This window comes from Gopherus flavomarginatus, chromosome 13 (assembly GCF_025201925.1).
Source record: "Gopherus flavomarginatus isolate rGopFla2 chromosome 13, rGopFla2.mat.asm, whole genome shotgun sequence".
Lineage (NCBI taxonomy): Eukaryota > Metazoa > Chordata > Testudines > Testudinidae > Gopherus > Gopherus flavomarginatus.
In genome coordinates, this window is record NC_066629.1 from 572609 (window position 1) to 588993 (window position 16385).

The 16385-nt window shown below is 42.9% G+C and overlaps 1 pseudogene; it reads right to left on the reverse strand.

The window, feature by feature from the left end:
* LOC127033795 (anomalous homeobox protein-like) overlaps positions 1–11087 on the reverse strand; it is a 65247-nt pseudogene extending 54160 nt beyond the window's left edge.
* Between the last annotated feature and the right edge of the window lie 5298 nt (positions 11088–16385).

Genomic DNA, 16385 nt, shown 5'->3' on the forward strand with positions numbered 1-16385 from the left:
GGGTTTGTGATGACCGGGAGAACCGTATGGTGACTTGCCTGCCTGGTGTGAAGGTTGCGGATCTCTCGAGGCATCTAGACAGACTTATGTGTAGTGCTGGGGAGGAGCCGGTGGTCGTGGTACATGTAGGTACCAGTGACATAGGGAAGGGTAGGAGAGATGTCCTGGAAGCCAAATTTAGGCTGCTAAGGAAGAGACTGAAATCCAAGACCTCTATGGTGGCATTCTCAGAAATGCTCCCAGTTCCATGCGCAGGGCCAGGTAGGCAGGCAGAGCTTCAGAGTCTCAATGCACGGATGAGACAATGATGTAGAGAGGAGGGGTTTACGTTCATTAGAAACTGGGGAAACTTTTGGGATGGGGGGAGCCTGTACAGGAGAGATGGGCTCCACCTAAACCAAAGTGGAACCAGACTGATGGCACTAAACATTAAAAAGGTTGTAGAGCATTTTTTAAACTAGGAGATGGGGGAAAGCCAACTGCTGCAGAGGAGCATGTGAATCGGACACAGGCTTCTCTTAGGGGAGAGTCTAATGATAGAAAATCTCCAGGTTATAGTCAGGAACAGAGGACGGAAGAGGATAATGTAAGGGCTGGATCAGATGATAAACAGTCACATAAAAAAGACTCTGGCACATCAGAAAAGGGCAGACAAATAAACAGGGACAAGTTTTTAAAGTGCTTGTACACAAAAGCTAGAAGTCTAAATAATAAGATGGGTGAACTAGAGTGCCTTGTGATAAAGGAGGATATTGATATAATAGGCAACACAGAAACCTGGTGGACTGAGAGCAATCAATGAGACACAATCATTCTGGGGTACAAAATATATCAAAAGGACAGAACAGGTCGTGCAGCGGGAGGAGTGGCACTATATGTGAAAGAAAATGTAGATTCACCTGAAGTAAAAATCTTAAGCGAATCCACATGTTCCATAGAATCGCTATGGATAGAAATGTCATGCTCTAATAAAAATATAACATTAGGGATCTATTATCGACCACCTGACCAGGACAGTAATAGTGATGATGAAATGCTAAGGGAAATTAGAGAGGCTATCAAAATTAAGAACCCAATAATAGTGGGGGATTTCAATTATCCCCATATTGACTGGGAACATTTCACTTCAGGACGAAATGCAGAGATAAAATTTCTCGATACTTTAAATGACTGCTTCATGGAGCAGCTGGTACGGGAACCCACAAGAGGAGAGGCAACTCTAGATTTAATCCTGAGTGGAGCACAGGAGCTGGTCCAAGAGGTAACTATAGCAGGACCGCTTGGAAATAGTGACCATAATACAATAGCATTCAACATCCCTGTGGGGGGAAGAACACCTCAACAGCCCAACACTGTGGCATTTAATTTCAAAAGAGGGAACTATACAAAAATGAGGGGGTTAGTTAAACAAAAGTTAAAAGGTACAGTGACTAAAGTGAAATCCCTGCAAGTTGCATGGGCCCTTTTCAAAGACACCATAATAGAGGCCCAACTTCAATGTATACCCCAAATTAAGAAACACAGTAAAAGAACTAAAAAAGAGCCACTGTGGCTTAACAACCATGTAAAAGAAGCAGTGAGAGATAAAAAGACTTCCTTTAAAAAGTGGAAGTCAAATCCTAGTGAGGCAAATAGAAAGGAGCACAAACATTGCCAGCTTAAGTGCAAGAGTGTAATAAGAAAAGCCAAAGAGGAGTTTGAAGAACGGCTAGACAAAAACTCCAAAGGTAATAACAAAATGTTTTTAAGTGCATCGGAAGCAGGAAGCCTGCTAAACAACCAGTGGGGCCCCTTGACGATCGAAATACAAAAGGAGCACTTAAAGACAATAAAGTCATTGTGACGAAACTAAATGGATTCTTTGCTTCAGTCTTCATGGCTGAGGATGTTACGGAGATTCCCAAACCTGAGCTGGTTTTTGTAGGTGACAAATGTGAGGAACTGTCACAAATTGAAGTGTCACTAGAGGACATTTTGGAATTAATTGATAAACTCAATATTAACAAGTCACCAGAACCAGATGGCATTCACCCAAGAGTTCTGAAAGAACTCAAATGTGAAGTTGCGGAACTATTAACTAAGGTTTGTAACCTGTGCTTTAAATCGGCTTCGGTACCCAATGACTGGAAGTTAGCTAATGTAACACCAATATTTAAAAAGGGCTCTAGAGGTGATCCCGGCAATTACAGACCGGTAAGTCTAACGTCAGTACCGGGCAAATTGGTCAAAACAATAGTTAAGAATAAAATTGTCAGACCCATAGAAAAACATAAACTGTTGAGCAATAGTCAACATAGTTTCTGTAAAGGGAAATCGTGTCTTACTAATCTATTAGAGTTCTTTGAAGAGGTCAACAAACATGTTGACAAGGGGGATCCAGTGGACATAGTGTACTTAGATTTCCAGAAAGCCTTTGACAAGGTCCCTCACCAAAGGCTCTTACGTAAATTAAGCTGTTATGGGATAAAAGGGAAGGTCCTTTCATGGATTGAGAACTGGTTAAAAGACAGGGAACAATGGGTAGGAATTAATGGTAAATTCTCAGAATGGAGAGGAGTAACTAGTGGTGTTCCCCAAGGGTCAGTCCTAGGACCAATCCTATTCAATTTATTCATAAATGACCTGCAGAAAGGGGTAAACAGTGAGGTGGCAAAGTTTGCAGATGATACTAAACTGCTCCAGATAGTTAGACCAAAGCAAATTGTGAAGAACTTCAAAAAGATCTCACAAAAACTAAGTGATTGGGCAACAAAATGGCAAATGAAATTTAATATGGATAAATGTAAAGTAATGCACATTGGAAAAAATAACCTCAACTATACATACAATATGTTGGGGGCTAATTTAGCTGCAAAGAGTCAGGAAAAAGATCTTGGCGTCATCCTGGATAGTTCTCTGAAGATGTCCATGCAGTCGCAGAGGCAGTCAAAAAAGCAAACAGGATGTTAGGAATCATTAAAAAGGGGATAGAGAATAAGACGGAGAATATATTATTGCCCTTATATAAATCCATTGTACGCCCACATCTCGAATACTGTGTACACATGTGGTGTCCTCACCTCAAAAAAGATATTCTAGCACTAGAAAAGGTTCAGAAAAGGTCAACTGAAATGATTAGGGGTTTGGAGAGGGTCCGATATGAGGAAAGATTAAAGAGGCTAGGCCTCTTCAGCTTGGAAAAGAGGAGACTAAGGGGGGATATGATAGAGGTATATAAAATCATGAGTGATGTGGAGAAAGTGGATAAGGAAAAGTTATTTACTTATTCCCATAATACAAGAACTAGGGATCACCAAATGAAATTAATAGGTAGCAGGTTTAAAACAAATAAAAGGAAGTTCTTAACACAGCGCACAGTCAACTTGTGGAACTCCTTACCTGAGGAGGTTGTGAAGGCTGGGACTATAACAATGTTTAAAAGGGAACTGGATAAATTCATGGTGGCTAAGTCCATAAATGGCTATTAGCCAGGAAGGGTAAAGAATGGTGTCCCTAGCCTCTGTTCATCAGAGGATGGAGATGGATGGCAGGAGAGAGATCACTTGATCATTGCCTGCTAGCTTTACTCCCTCTGTGGCACCTGGCACTGACCACTGTCGGTAGACAGATACTGCGCTAGATGGACCTTTGGTCTGACCCAGTAAGGCCATTCTTATGTTCTTATGGCTAAATGAAAAAAGTGTCTTCATGAAGCCTGCTTTTCAAAGGGGTTTTCTTCTTTTCTAATCCACTGTCTTCACGGGGATGTTACAAGTGGTTCTCACTAAAATCCCCATAGGGAAAAAACTTTTAAAACCTTTTTCTTAGTAAGGGTTTGTGGGTTTAGGCCTGGGATGCTTCTGCATGGTCTTTTTTTTTATTGAAATATCCTCATAAATAAAGAAATGTGTTTTCAGATAGCCTGTTTTTCAAAGGGGTCATCTTCTCTCTAATCCACTACCTTCAAATTGTTCTGACTAAAAAATAACCACATTAGTCTAAAACTTTTTTTACTTTTATAAACAGTTTTTTAACCTTAAACTGTTTCTGCAGACTTACATTTTATTAAAACATCTATGCTAAAGGGGCCATACAGCCTATTTTTCAAAGGGGTCTTCTTTTCTAATCACTACCTTCAGAAGGCTGTTTTAAGTGCTTCTTACTAAAACCTTCTTCTTGTCAGGTTTAGACCAGGGGTGTTTTTTTATTGAAACACCCCTGTAAGTAAAGGAGTGTCTTTAGGTGGGGTTTTTCTTCTAAAGTGTTTATTTAATAAGTTAAAACAGAGGGAATTTTAGCCATTACTTTACAAATAAACGCACCTTTACTAGTGTGTGCTAGTTAGCATTTGTGACAGGGTTTTGTTGGTTTAGTTTAGAGCAAAGCAGGTGGCCTCTTAAAAAAACAAAAGGCAAAAATCGTAGGCTCCATACCTTCGCTTTTTTAAACGTTAAGGGTAAAAACGCTTTCATTTTATATAGTAAGCTTATTTACACTTAACGTTCCTGTTCTTTTTAGTACAAGGCTTTCTTATCTCTAATTACAAAAGCTTCTTTCTTTACATTGTTCTTACTAATCCTGTTAGCCTAAAACCTAGAAGAAAAACTTTTATAAACAGATTTTTAAACCGTGGGGCTAAATAAATAAGTGTTTATTCCTTTACAAAACTTTCACCTCTTTGTTAAAAAGTGGGAAAAAAACAAGCTTCTTCTCTCTAATTTAGTGGTTAACAAAATAAAAAATATATAAACTGTTACTAAATCGTGGGGTTTTAAACCTGGGGTGCTCTATTTTATTAAAACACCCCTGTAAATAAAGGGCTGTGTCATTAAGTCAATATAAAGCAGAGCTTTATTCCATTACAAAACTTAATGTAACTAACTTATGTTGGTTAAAAATCAGCCTCCTTTTTAATCACAGCTATCATCTGCAAAAGCCCATTGTTTTATATTGGGCTTACAAAACACAAAAAATAACCAGTGCTAGCCTAAAACCTAGAAAAAAACCTTTAAAATTGTTTGTTACTAAACTTTTATTGAAATCCCTTTGTAAAAAAAGTAGGTCTGATTGGCAGTTACAAGGAAGGTGGAGGGAAGGGGAAGGGGGAGAAAAGGGAGTTGGCTCTTGTTTAAAATCTTGGGCCACTAAAATTGGTTCAGAAAATAAATTTTATAACGCGGTTGTAAAACCACCTCTGATTGGCCCAATCCAAGGGCGATTTGATAAACAGCCTGAAAGTTTCTAAGCTGTGCCATTGCCTCATTTTACAGAAAAACAGTCAAGGTAAAGCTCTCGCTCTCTCCGATTCAACCATGTGCTTTTTCTCTTTCCTTTGTTCTTTCTTTTAGCCCCTCTTTTTTCTTAACTTACTCTGATACTGAATGCTTTTTTATTATGTGCTTGCTAAATTTCCTAGCTTTTAATGTTTTTATTTACTTTTTTATTCTCTTTTTTATTAAGTGCTTGGTAAATTTCCTTTTTAAACCTAGTTTTAATGTTTTTAGCCAGTTTTTTGGCTCTGTGCTTACTACATTTCCTTTTTAATCCTGTTTTTATAGCTTTTATTTACTTTTTAGTCATGTGCTTAGTACATTTCCTTTTTAAACCTAGCTTTTAATGTTTTTAGCCAGTTTTTGGCTCTGTGCTTAGTAAATTTTCTTTTTAAATCTAGTTTTGTTTTTTGTCAGTTTTTCACTACGTGCTTACTAAATAGGTTTTGTCTTAGTTTTTAATACTGTTTAATGCTTTTGGTATTCACTTTATCATGTGCTTACTAATTTTTCTTTTTAATCCTGTTTTTATAGCTTTTAATGTAAGGTAAAGTGCATTGGGACTACAGGATTGGTTCAACAAGTTCATTCTGTGACCTAATTGTAAAACAGCCTCTGAGTGGTCCACCGAAAGAAGGGGCTAGCTTCCCAGGAGCGTGGCCCAAAATAGCTATCATTTCACTACCAACAGTCAAGGGGGCAGGATGTTTTGCTCTCCCTGTGTTCAGCAACACCAGCATTCTATTCGTTAATAACCTGCCCTTTACCAACAGCAAGCCTTACTCAATGTATCTAAGCACAAACACACGGTGGGGTAAAATGTTTCGCTCTGCCTCTGTTCAGTAATACGAACACTCTATTTTTTAATAACAAAGCTCCTTACTCACTCGCATCCAATAAACTTACCTGAACATCTCTCACTCTAAACTTTCAATGTATCGAATTTTCTATTCTTTTATAGCATACCTTTACGAGCCACCTTTTTTCAATAAACCTTCCCCAAACTTTAAACTTCTCTCACTCTAGTCTTTTTTTCTCTCAGTGTATCCAAGCACAACACTTCCCCCATTCAAACACAACATTTTTTTTCAAAGTGGCCAATGGCACCAAATTTCGGAGCCAATAGAAATGGGATGGAAGGCTGGGACAAAAGCCCCACAGGAGGCATGGAAACCTGGCAAAAATGCATGGTGATGAAAGCTATCAAGGTCATACTACTTACCTCTATGGAGGTGTGGGGTTGGAAGGAACCAGATGCCAACTTCACCAATGAGTAAGCACTGTCAACTGCCATGACACCGGTTATACCCTCTCCAGAGTGGTATCTACCATGATAACAGTTGGATGCAGCAGTAGGGGGCTACTCTGCTATAACCCTTTTGACACTCACTGTGTCAACAATGATGCCCAACAGGAATAGAGTGCTGCCCTCATTGCAGGGAGGAGTGACTGATACAAACTCCTTATTTCCACACAGATGGCTAAGGGGGGTGTTCCAAAGAGGATGGAGCTCGGCTGTTCTCAGTTGTGGCAGATGAGTGAACAAGGAGCAATGATCTCAAGTTGCAGTGGGGGAGGTCTAGGTTGGATATTAGGAAACACTATTTCACTAGGAGGGTGGTGAAGCACTGGAATGGGTTATCGAGGGAGGTGGTGGAATCTCTTTCCTTCAAGGTTTTTAAGGCCCGGCTTGACAAAGCCCTGGCTGGGATGATTTAGTTGGTGTTGGTCCTGCTTTGAGCAGGGGATTGGACTAGATACCTCCTGAGGTCCCTTCCAACCCTGATATTCTGTGATTCTAACAGCGCAAAGAGGAGGCCTGTGTTCCAGAGCATAATCCTGCCATGTCTGCTTGATTCAGTAATGCTGAGTTACTGATCCCAAGGAAGCAGGGGTAGCTAATACTGCCCCTCTGTTTATCAAGAGGTGATCCTAAAACAGGCTTCCATTTGCCTGGACCACATCCCAAGACCACTGGGAGGAGACCAACCTGCAGCTTGTGGAATGCAGGATCTACTATCAGGCTGATGTTTTGCTTGGCGAGTTGAAGGCTCCTCATAGGTTGAACTGATGAGCTTTTCCAGCCGCCTGAGCTGGGCTCTTTGACGACGATGGTAATTGGCAAACCAGTAATAGACCTGATCTGACTTCAAGTTCGTATCCTGAGCCAAAGTGTCCTGCAAATCCAGGTAACCAGGGGAAAAAGAATAAACCACATCCAAATAACCATGCTCGTCCCTCCAGTTCCAAAAGCAATCAGACAATATGAGCTTCCAGACCCTCATGCAGGTCCCTGGAGAACATGCATAGCTCCCACTGATTGATCAGCTCATGAAGAGGAAGAGAGCAGAAAAAGCTAATTCTCCCTTGACATCCTACGAGAGAAAGGGAACCTGAAGAATCCCAATGGATTTTTGCCTTATTTGTAATTTAACGGCTATAAATAATCAACTAATGGAAATAAGCACATTTTTAGAAGTGAAGGTAATTTACCATTGGAACACAAATTATTGGGCTCAGCGCAGGAATCACTGGGTGACATTCTATGGCCTGCCTTATGCAGACTAAACTCTCATAATGGTCTATTCTCGCCTTAAAAAATAATCTATGACAGGACTTTAAAATCTCTTGTGTATTACATTAAATATCTACATTAAGAGAACATTTGATTTAAGCAATCAAAAGTCCAGATGTGCCAGCTAAGGTTTCACATGTAACCTTTACTCTTCTCCCTTGTATATATTCATTACTATAATCTTTCGTTAAATGATCATAGATTTCTTAAATACAGTACAACAATTTTTCTCTGTTAGATATATGTGTAGCATCTTGCAATATATTTTCCTACTTTTAAACTTACTATACTATCATTGTGACAATGAAACTATGTCTTTATTGATTTTGGCTATTTATATAATAGATTTTCCTCTTTCTCAAGTAAGTAGTTTAAAAATTTAGTCAACATACATGTATTATATATTTTGTTTTCAATCAGAAGAGCAACCTTCCTTGGGTATAATTCAAGGAAGTTAACTACAAAGCAAATTTAGTCACAAACTTGGGGGCCTTATACATGCTATCAAATTTCACTGTTACTCTATGTTGTCGTATTTAATCAGTGGCATACTGTGTGAGAATGGCTTGCTGTGTGCATTGCATAAAATAACTTTAAGAGATTCGAAGTAGTACACAGGCACATATCTAAGGTTGTAGAAAAATTATTACATTAAACTACTTGATAAATTACAAGATCATGTAGCATAATGCTCACACACAACAGGACACAGTTATGGTCTAGTGTCCTACTTTCCACTGTCATTTCCTGACTTCTAAGCGCTTAACTGAGCAACCATAGCATTCTCTTAATAAACATTTTTGCATATTGCTGCTGTTTTAATGAAAATATATATTAAAAAACATATTTCACAATGCAGAACTAAGCTAAACATGTCCAGAATAACCTGTTCCCCATACACCAAGGGGGCTTGAAGGAGGGAGCCCCTTGAGTGAAAATTTTAGGAGTGCTGCAGTTTTTACCTTATAAAACCGGGAATCAGACAAGTATCAGAGGGGTAGCCATGTTAGTCTGAATCTGTAAAAGCAGCAAAGAGTCCTATGGCACCTTATAGACTAACAGATGTATTGGAGCATGAGCTTTTCTGGGTGCATGCACGCATCCGATGAAGTGGGTATTCGCTCACGAAAGCTCATGCTCCAATACATCTGTTAGTCTATAACATGCCACAGGACTCTTCGAATCAGACAAGGATTCCTGACAAGTCCTGGTTCATTCAGAGGCCACTTTCACTACATTTGTCTCTGTCCAGCTAAGCTAGATACACACATGCACAGGGCTGACTATTTTGGCTGCAAACTTTACAAGCCTAGCAAGAAAACTCAGTGCACTTTTAAATGGGTTATAACTCAGCCAAATCACAATCAGTTAGCACCAGAACACCTACAGTGCTTCTCAGGGAGAGCTATTTCTCTGCCAAATTTCACCCAGTCATTTCAACACTAGAGCTGCTAAAACACTATTATAACAGGGAAGACATTTTCTCCCACTTCTTTGCTCTACAGAACGACTGAGTTTCTTTTGCTTAAGCTTAAAAAAAATTAGAACACACACCCCTTTGGGCAATGATCAAAGATGAGAAACTGCAGTCCGAAACCGGACTGAAACAAGGAATTAGATCGGAAACATTTATGTCACCTTGATCACAGTAGCTGCTGCTGTTCCTGTGCAAGGCAACATTCATCAACAGCCCGAGTAACATTGTAGCATATAGCATCCATACCAGCTGATCAATGTTTGGATTCATTGTCACATTTGCAGCAAATCTGCGCAGCATTCGGCGCACTTTTTTTGGATAGTTTTGCTTCGTTGTGCTTCAGGACAGAGGGAAACTGATGGAGGATTCCTGTGCAGAAAAGAAAGTATAATCACCAAGGTCCCAAAACTGCGCCATTAAACTCAATGGAAGTTTTGCCATTGATTGCAATAGGAGTAGGCCAAAGTTTCAAGTTAACAGTGAAACCTGTTCCCCAAGAAAGGTCCATCTTAGGATGTGAATACAGCCTTTTAGTTTCCATCCACCACACCCCCAAATTACAGTAAAGGAAGAGCACCAGATCATCCCCCTGCCAAGGTACCTCTTCCTGCACCGGAATTTCTGCATCGATGTCAGGGAATCTGTGTGGTTTTTCTCCATGTCTTCGTGGTAGTGGATCTCATTCCAAAGTTGCACCAGCTCCTTCTTCTCTTTCACCCTGCAACACTAAGACAATAGCAAGGGCTGAGCACACCCTCTCCAGACAGTCAACCAATGTCTTTTACAGAAGGGATAAAACCCCTCTGTACCCTGAAAGTACTGAAAGGGATTCACGCTGGATCAGCTGAGTTGGTAGCCTTCCCCAAAAGTATGAGTCTCTTGCATGGACCACTCTTACTTCTCAACCCTGCACAGGGCACTCCATGCAAGAAAAGAGCTCATTATGCACCTGTGGCTTTTTTAAAAAAAAAACAGCAAATTTAGACCTCATGAATGGTCCAAAGCCAACAGCTCTGGAAACTGAAGTCTCTTCTCGCTGCAGAACACACACAGCACGATCACTAGCAGCCCAAGCTTCCTCACACCATCCCACCCATGGGCTTCATCCTACAAGGGGTTGAGCACTCAGTACCTGATCCAGCAAGACACTTAAGGACATGATGAGCTTTAAGCACAAGAAGAATCTCAATTCCAATGGGAATTGCACTTGTGTGGTCCCTGGAGTCTTTTACATTCCAAAAAATGCTTTCTTTTGCTAAGATATGTTTTGTCCATGATTTCCCTACAGAGCTCAGCACTGTGTACCCCTCCCCCAAACTCCTCAGGGACCTCAACAGGGATGTTCTGACTCCTGATATATATGTTATCAGAGCTTGTCTAACATCACTTCTCCACCTTCCCTGTAGTTCCACTGAAGTGACCACTGATTGCACATTCCTACCTCCAGGAGTCTGCAGGCTGTGTCATGCTGTCCCTTGTGGATAAGGACAAGCACACAGGCTCTGACTATATTGATGTTGGTGAGGAAATATTCCTGAAGTTTGCACCCCATCGTTGCCTCGACCAGCTTCTCCAGGCTGCGAGACACGCTCTGAAGATCGCCACAGAGTTGTCCTGCTAGATCCAGCAGCTTGGCCTGTGGAGGGTCCTTGTTTTCATTCTTACTAAGCAGCGCCATGAATCGCTTCATGCTTACATTCGTCCAGACACCTCTTTTATGCAACAATGAAACAGCATCTGATGTGCGAGCTGCCAGACAAACACTCCCCTCCCTATCAAGACACATTGCTAGCTTCTAATTCTCCCTTATGCTATATGTTAAAATACTTCACTGCACTTCTATAGCACTTTCTACCTGACTGTCTCAAATTACAAAGAGTAATTAAGCCTCTCAATCTTCCTGTTAAGACAAGAAGCGTTCCAGGTTTGCAAGTGGGAAAACGGAGACACAGAGAGGTGCAGTGACTTGCCCCAAATGACAAGACAGTGGAACACTTTGTAATCATCAAACTTAGAGAACAAAAGCCCTTTCTTGCTAAAAGACAGGGCAAAGGAGCATCAGTAAAAGTTAGAGAGAGCAAACATTGAACATGTGGGATCTTTCAAATAATTATTTATAAAAATGATCCTCCCCCAAAACACTTGGTCTGCTACATAATTATAATCACCGACCAGGTGGTGCAAAATCTAATTATCCAGCAGAATGGGATAACTAAAACCTCAGTCCGGATACGTGAGATCAAGTTACTGGCTGCCCACTGGAAAAACACTGACTTGGAGCATCTAAAATTCCACAGTGCAATAAATTACAGGGACACGTGGCCTGTAGCTGATTCACTGGTCTCTTGTATTCTTGTCAAGTATCAGAGGGGTAGCCGTGTTAGTCTGGATCTGTGAAAGCAGCAAAGAGTCCTGTGGCACCTTATAGACTAACAGATGTATTGGAGCATGAACTTTCGTGGGTGAATACCCACTTTGTCGGATGTGAATACCCACTTCGTCAGATGCATCCGACGAAGTGGGTATTCATCCACAAAAGCTCATGCTCCAATACGTCTGTTAGTCTATAAGGTGCCACAGGACTCTTTGCTGCTTGTATTCTTGTAAATGCCATCAAGTGATAACTGCCCTGCACACTGGACTTTGGAAGGAGTACCTACAGAATTAGCCATATATGCGCCTCTTGAAGGATAGGATAGAACAATGGTTCTCAAACTGTGGGTTGGGACCCCAAAGTGTGTTGCGGACTCATTTTAATGGGATCGCCAGGGCTGGCGTTAGACTTGCTAGAGCCCAGGGCCGAAGCCCGAACCCCACGGCCCAGGCTTTGGCTCTGGCTTTGCCTTTGCCCTTGCCACCTGTGGCAGCGGGGCTTGGGTGGGCTCAGGCTTCGGTCCCCCTTCCTGGGGTCATGTAGTAATTTTTGTTGTCCGAAGAGTGTCACAGTGCAATAACATTTGAGAACCCCTGGGATAGAATGCAACTGGCTAAGAACCAGAGAAAGAGTTTAGCTTAGTAGACTAGACCACATGGGCAAGTCATCCATTGTGGACCCTCAGGCTTTGTCTTCACTGCAAAAAAGGTGTGTTTTTGCATTCAGTTGGCCATCTCACCGTATAATCCTAGTGGAGATAAGGCACAGGGACTTTTACGTCGATGCAGCTAGCTGGGGTTGATCTCAGGTTTCATTGAGGTGAAAACTTCAGAGCCTGATCTCTATTAGGATTTTACACTGAGATAACTACACTGATTTAAGCACACACTTTTTACTGCAGTGAAGACAAAACTGTATCCCCTTTCTTGATGAGGAAAAGGATGTATTTTTAAATCTGTTAACTAATCTGTGTTAAAATCCTAGGGAAGACAAGGCAGTTGTAGGTTTTAAACGTATTAGCTGGTCAAGGTAAACCCTAGCATTGAACCATCGTTGGCCCATTCTTAAGTCTTCTCCCTCCCCTTTCTCCTCCACCTTTTTATTTAAATGATGCCTTTATTTGGCTGCTTAGCATTAGTTTTATATTTTATTTTTAATCTATTGCTTGAAGATTAGGACATTCAAGTTTACCATGACTAGCTAACATGAGTTAAAACTACAACACCCTTGTCTTCACCAAGATTTTAAACACAGGTTAGCTTAACATGGGTTAAAAATGCACTTTTCTTTTCCTAGTGGAGACAAAGCCCTGGCTGCATTTACGTTATGAAATGGGCGTCCAGTTTTCATTTTCAACCTCAAGTCAGACAGGAACAAATCCAACACCAACTGAAGTCAATAGGAATCTCTCTACTGACTTCAAGGGGCACTGGACCAGGCCCTCAGCATGCACAGGAATTGTAAGTGCTGATTGGCTCAGCAGCTTGTCCTTTGAGGTAGGACGTGCAATATCCATACAACAGATTCATTTTAATAACTCATTTTGGCTCCAAAAATAATCAGGATAAACACTTCATCATCAGACAACCATGCTGTCGATCCCAGCTGTCCTTGAACAAGTCACCTTAAAAAGAGCTTCCCAGCCTACAAACAAAAGGTGAAAACTAAAATATAAACCTAAAAGCAAATAAAGGGATCACTTACAAATCAAAACAACCTCCCCCCAAAAAAAAAACCAGGTGGGAGGAAGAAGTCATCCTACTTGCGGCCACAGTGATTAAAACAGAATGCACATCTGAAATTGTGTCTTTGACTATGTTCAAAGTTGTGAAAGAATGGTGTGGTGCCTGTCCAGTGGTTGGAAGTTCCACATGCTGTGGGCCAAGAACAGTTTCCTGGTTCTCCAGGGCACAATAGGGAAACCCAGGGCCGTCCCTAGCTATTTTGGCGCGGGGGGGGGAGGGTTGGCAAGTCCTGGGGAGTGGTTCCCCACTCCCCCCAAGCCTGGGAGCCAGGGGAGTGGAGCAGGCTGGGGCCGGGTCACTCCACTTCCCGCAGGAATTAGCCAGCCCCCAGCCCCCTCAGAGGCCTGGGGCCCCAGCTTTCTCTGCTCCCCAGCTTGGGGGGAACCTCCCCCAGCACTCGTAGGGGGCACAGCTGGGAGCCAGGGGAACAGAGCAGGCTGGGGCCGAGTCACTCCACTTCCTGCAGGAATTAGCCAGCCCTCATTCCCCCTGGAGGCCTGGGGCCCCAGCCCGCTCTGCTCCCGGCTCAGGGGGAACCCCCCAGCACTCGTGGGTGGCGGGGCTGGGAGCCAGGGGAGTGGGTCGCTCCACTGCCCATGCGATGGGTGCAGGGTCAGGCCTGGCTGCAGTCTTCAGAGGAGTGGGGGCACTGGGGAAGAGCTGCAGCAGGGGCTGGAGCAGCTGCCTACGGGGAAGGCCGGCCCTGGGAACCCCCCACCCCACCAGTGGGGTCACACAGCTCATACTGGTCTGGTGGAGGCACAGTAGTTTCCCACGTGACAGCCACGCACTTAGGCCCAAGAAGCTTCTCCTGTGATGCGGTGGAGGCCTCGCACCCCGCGGGGACGGAGGGGCAGGGTGTGAAGCAGCCCCCGTGGCCTGGCACAGCAGGGAAGCTAATGCTGGCAGCGGGGGCAGGGGTCTCAGACGCATCCAGGACCCGCAGGCAGAAGCCCACCAAGGTAGTTGGGTGGGTCTGGAACAGCCTCTTGTCCAGACGCTTCTCAAGCGCCAGCGGAATGGCCGGTGCCGCTGCCCACTCCTGCCCCCTCTCCCCACAGCAAGGCTGGCACGGGCCGGGGTGTGCAGCACACGTGTCCGGGATCCCGGCCGGGGAAGCCGTACCTCCCGGGGTCGGACATCGCTGCCTTGGCGCCGCTCCCAGTCCCTCTGGGTCCACCGATGCCAAGCGGCGCCAGGACCTGCCGCGGGGAGGAGCTCCAGGCCACACGCCACCCCCCCCGGCCAGGCGCCCGCAGGACCCACCTCGGTTCAGCCCGACTTCCTGCTGGGCTGTCACGTGTAAAAGCTGCACGGACAAGGGCCGGAGCGCTCTTCCCACCCCACAGCCCAGCATGGGGGAGAGACAACAGCCCCCTTGCCCAGTGCTGCAAGGGAAGCACGCGAGGCCCTAGCTGCACTGTGAGCAGAGGCTTAACCCACGTGCACCAGGGAGGTGTCAGGAGTGGGATTAAACTATGGAGAGGGTTGGGTTAGGCCAATTGAGAGAGTTAAGCCATCTGCGCTGGGAAGGAGGGGCCGAGGGGGTGATGGAGGATTAAACTATTTGCACCAGGGGAGAGTGGGTCACAAAGCTGAGGGGCGCCTGCTGTGCCCCCTATAATTCAAATCCAACCAATGTTTCCATCTCATCCCCCTTTTCAGTTGTTTGCAACTTTGCATTGAGGAGCCCTGAAACTTCCCCCCTCTGGCCTCTGCGCAATGCCAGTGTTTGTCTGTATTTATTTTAAAGTGAAATTGGAGAGGAAACATTTCTGTTAGCATAACGAAGCCTGAGCTGTTTCAAACGGTTCTAGGACCTGGGTAGTTTGGGGCCCAATCCTGGATTGCATCAAAACCACAACTCCCAGGTTGAATATGTGCTTCTTGGAATTATGGTGGAAATCCACCTTGATTTGCCCAACCTTAAAGAAAAAAATTCCTATTTTGCTCATGCAAGTGGGATTACAGAAGGAAAATGGTAATACAAATTTCAAAACGTGTAAGGCACTCCGTTATCCCGATGCTGAGCACAGTACATTCAGATAGGCAAATCCAAAACCAGGTCAGCTACATGGTTATGCATGGCAATTCTCTCTCCTTGTGACAATGTCATAGAATTTAATAGAAATCAGAAACTTTTCCATCATGTTTTTGAACTATACTAGCAAATACAATAAATAATGATAACCCTGTTATATAATTGTATAGGATTGTTAAAGCAGCAGTGCCCTTTCAGATTTCAATGGGGAGGGGGCAACTTTCAGCAGGAATCCAGAGGCCGTTTAGGTTCCTGGAAGTTCTTCGATTATTTGAAGAATAGAAGTATAAAAATGAGTCTATTTCAGGATTGTTTGTTGTGATTATTTCCTATATGTTTAATAATTCATGAAGGTTTACTGCAACAAAATGACCAATGCGGGACAAACAGGAAACTAAGCAAGTTAAGCAATCTTCACCCAGTGCCAAATAAAACCTAATTTCAATCTTAGAAAACAACCAGGGTCCGAGCATACAGAATTTCTTCCATGGGAATGAGGAGTACTTGTGGCCAGTGGCGTAGCCAGGTTCTAACATCCGGGGGAACGAACACATAAATAAGGTGCCACCCGACATATCAAATTACTAATTACTTACTTTTAAATTTGTTATACATATTTATCTGTACTTCAAATAAAAACACAAGAATGATCCAGCCATGGAAGGGTTTGCACAGCCTGAATTTCACAGGAGAACTTTAGATTATACTTGGATATACTTTAGAGATTCTAGAAAGTAAATGACAGAATACAGTAGTTCATAATTGTCCCAGGTTTAAAAAAAATACTGACCATTTTTTCCAGTTACTAATTTTATTTTAAAATCAATCAGTGAAATGCACTTTATTTATAATAGATCGTAATATTAAAGCCACCAAAAACGCATGACAAATACGAGTTTTATGAAAATTGGTGAGCAAAGTTCT